Raw genomic sequence first — 4428 nt, 5'->3', positions numbered from 1 at the left:
GTGCCAGACGCAGCCCTTGTGATTTCTAGTCGGATTCGGTAACAACCTGCATGACCCGTTCTGTTTACGGTTAGGGTTAAATCACTTCACCATATTTCCCTGTTTCCGCCATGGATGGATGCCCCCGGGACAGACCTGGCCATTCTATGCAAAAGTAAAGGAAAATCAAAGCAGCAGCCTTGGATCCGATCCGCCCGGGAGAGACATGGCGATTTTATGCAAAAGTAAAGGAAAATCAAAGCAGCAGCCTTGGATACCATTCGCCCCGGAGAGACATGGCGATTCTACGCAAAAGTATAGGAAAATCAAACCAGCAGCGATATTGTAAGTGCCAGACGCAGCCCTTGTGATTTCTAGTCGGATTAGGTACCAACCTGCATGACCCGTTCTCCATCTATGGACGAAGCTGCATCAAAGTACTGCGCACCATTCAAAGGAAACAATTCTTGGCCAACCTTATAGGACTGAAAAAAACCAGCGAAAACAAACCAAAATCAAAACAAAACATAACCTCGAATATAAGCACAACACAAAACAGAGAGAGAAGGAAGCGGAATTTTCGCACAGAAAAGAACAGGGCAATGTGATGCTAGTATGGGTTGAGAGGGGAAAAGACAACTCACTTGTTCATTACAGGCCGGCGGGCCACAAAGGCTCTTCAATGTCCAGGAGTTCAATAAGTAGGGAGAATGGAGATCGGTTTGGGCCACCGGTAATCTCAATGTCAAAATTCTGTTCAGTGAGCTCAACCTGCAAATTCGTATGGAGAATGGAGAATTCGTTTCGAAACATGGGCGGGAATAGTTATCGCAAATTCGAATGGAGAATTCGGTAATGGTTTTTGCTTTCACCTACCCGCCCGCGACTCCATTAAAGAGCAGCCCGCGGATGGAAACTAACACCACATCGAATCTGAGATGAATCTCCGATCCTGCCATACGGCCGAGCTGACACAGAATTTTGACATTACATTTGCTGATGGCCGAAGTCGGAAGTTTTCCCGGCCGGCGGAAATTACCGAGGCAATTCCTTCGCCTGGTAGACTAGTCCAAAAAAATTAGTTTCTGTTGACAATTTCAAAGCGAAATTTTTTTTAGATTTAAAGTATTTGTTCCAAGTATTCCGCCTCTACTCCAACAATCCACCCAGTGTAATACAAAATTTCACACTGCATGGGTGCTACTTGTTTCTTCCAACACCGAGATCCAAAGAGAGACACACAGAACTAGTCGGGAAAAATCATTCGTTGTTCAAATTTCTAATCCGTTTCCATGGCTCGCCTATCAACATATCCACTAAGACCGTAGCTGTGGGAAGTCGGTGACAGGAAGAAAAGCCGCCGCCTGATCTTCACGTCGAGAAAACTACACAATTCATCGTCAGTGATTCAGGAGTCACCATACAGACAAAAAAATGGCAAGAATGGATGAAATGCAAAATTATCGAAATGGAACCGACCAGCTTTAACTTGGACTTGCGAGAGAGTTTTGAATTCCACTCACTACCATTATTGCGAACAAGACTGGGTTCCACTTATCAACTGACTCCTAATAAAACTTTGATGCAGACGACAGTTTCAAAGTAATCCAAAAAAAAATTGAACCCTGCTTGATACATTTAGCGGCGGCTTATGACCCAGCAATGCCACGATGGAGAGAAATCAAAATTATCATAAATAAGTTATGTATCCTGTAAAATTGCTGCGGAAGAGTTGTTCAAAAATAAAATAAAATCAGAACGGTGAGACGCTCAGCCATTATCGTTTATTTGCGCCCTGAATATTTTAGGGGTAATTTGATTATATATTTTTTTTAATTATTATATATTTTTTTTAATTATATGGTGAATAGGTAATTGTCAGTTTTAATTTATGGTATACGCAGATCAATCTTCTTAGCTGTCACTATAATACTAAGAGTACATCCAATTACTTGCAAGTTGGTATACTAAGATCTTATGGTTTTAGCAAAGCTAGACTCGCTTGCTGCCAAGGCTGGGGTGGGGAATCTGATTCTCCAGTATCCACCACAACAGGCCAGGATACTCAATAAGATTTGAACTACGGTCTCCTAAGCTTCACCCAAATAAACTTACAGTCAAACCACACATCACTATATTGTACTCTAATTATATTATTAGTGCAAAAAAATATAAATCTTTTGGTGGTATTTAAAGAAATAGGTAATTACGTTGGACGGGTATTACACTAAAGTACTTAGACGATTGTACCCCATTAAGTATTTAGAGGAATTGACAATATTAGGCACACGACTAAGTGTTTAGACGAATTTGACAATACGATTACGCCTTTACAATAACATTATAAATTTTTTCTATGGTAGAAATGGGCAACACCACTATGAACTGTAAGTAAACCCATATATAAACTTTTACAGTCCAAATCCATACATAAACACCCACTGCACAAACCCATAACCCAAAAGATAAATTAGAAGATTTGAAACAAAAGCCACATACTCTATGTAAGAAAGCTCGTAGATGACCATGTCAAATAGTAATATAATAGTGTTGGAAAAGTAGAGGAGCGAAAATACAAAATTTACACGCAATTTTATTATTATTTTAAAAAATTTAATTATTACAATAAACCTGGTTAAAAGTATTTAAAAAGTATTTAATCTTTTACAACTAGCTACGGTCTAAAACAACCTTGACATGCACCCTCACTAATCAACTTGACTTATTAAGTAACTCTCTAATTTCAAATAAATCTCCATGCAAAAATTAAATATCTATTTTAACAAATCTATCTGCACCGAGGGGGCTCTTATGATGTATGAATTGACCAGGCTTTCAAGGTCTTATTTAGATCTCCGCTGTAAATAATGTACCCATTCTCGTTCAGATAATCAACGCTCGATGCCGTTACAATAGACTTCACAGGTCCTCTGTGACCTTCGATCACCGCCTTGCAACGATGTTCATGCACACCTAGTCCCTCCTTTCTCCACACTCTGATCGTTCTATCTGCGGATCCGCTGCAAATCATCGTCTCTCCGCACACAGCCATACACAGAACAGCAAGCATGTGGCCCTCAAGACGCCCGACGTACAACATCTCGAGGGGAAACTCATTAGAATTTCCCTTCACCCAATACCTTATGATGCCATCAGAATGTCCCACGTAGACCGAGCATCCATCCCTACTCACTACTATAGAATTCACTGACGAGCGATGGCGAAGCGTCAGCGTTGTAATTAGGTCATGCCTTTGTGATCTTGTGACCTGTTTCTTCGCTGCTCCTTCGGGAACCGCCATTATCCTCTTCCATAATTTCACTGTGCCGTCTGCAGATCCAGTGAAGACCAAACTGTCCGAATCCAAAACTATCGCATTCACCGCATCGTGGTGGGCATTGAGCGATTCTATGCATTTGAGATCAGACAATCTCCAAACCTTCACTGTGTTATCCCACGATGCAGAATACAGGAGCCCATGATTGGGATCTAGAGCTAGAGATGACACAGCGTCGAAATGCTTGATCCACAGGCGCTTGTGATGCCTTCTAACTTGAACATAGTTGTCCGACTGAAGAGAACTTTGGAGACGATCTCTGAGTGAAGGCAAAGTCGCTAACAGTTTAGGATAATCTGCATTTGCATTTGAACGGCGCCATATACGAATCTTCCCGTCTTGGTGGGCGCTATAAAGCTTGTCTGGGGTCGCCAGCACACATTTGACAGAGTTACCACTTCCAGAGAAAAAACTAGTGTATTGCGTTAAACTGGGAAGGTTGCAAAATTGACCTAGCATTCCATTATCTGAACCGGTATATAAAAGCCCATCCGCTACTGCGAGAGAGGTTACAGAAGCCACAGGGTCAGATAAGGTTGCTATACATCTGTATATATTTTTGTTGAGAACGATATTTCCTTCCATTCCCGGAAAAGCATGAGTGGATCGACTGGTAAGTGTTTGAACGGTAATTTCATAAATCTGTTGACATCAACACAAATTTATAATCATGCATATTCTATCAAAATCTACAGTGGTTACAGATGAGTGCAGTAAGATCAACAGAATAAAGAAAACAGACGGATTCATTAAAATAAATATATACAGGACACAAATTGATATAACAGACACATCGATTCGGTATCTCTATGCCAGGAGAGCCATTGTTGGCATCCAGGCCCAGTTCGAAAGTTTGAGGGAATAAATTAAAACTTTAGAAATTCGTTTCTGTATGACCTACCACGAAAAGCGAATTCAAAAGCATCTGACACGTTTGTAAATGCAAAGCCGATTGGCGACCAAAAGCACTGTGCCTATCAAAATCGCCGAAAAATCTTTCAACTCTATTAGGATTATTACACGCCATATAAAGTTTATTCTTCCTTCTCGGAATTTGCGCATGTCCAAAGTTCAATCTTCTCTCTATCTACCCTACTATTGAATATACATTG

General features: G+C 40.7%; 1 pseudogene; it reads right to left on the bottom strand.

The window, feature by feature from the left end:
- Positions 1 to 2657: 2657 nt before the first annotated feature.
- Positions 2658 to 3970, bottom strand: LOC149261805 (protein JINGUBANG pseudogene; annotated as a pseudogene).
- Positions 3971 to 4428: the final 458 nt, after the last annotated feature.

This window comes from Pinus tabuliformis, chromosome 6 (assembly GCF_031772625.1).
Source record: "Pinus tabuliformis cultivar Carrire ecotype Pingquan chromosome 6, CPIR1, whole genome shotgun sequence".
Classification (NCBI taxonomy): Eukaryota; Viridiplantae; Streptophyta; class Pinopsida; order Pinales; family Pinaceae; genus Pinus; species Pinus tabuliformis.
Note: the sequence above shows the minus strand (reverse complement) of the source record. Positions and strands in the feature narration are given on the sequence as shown.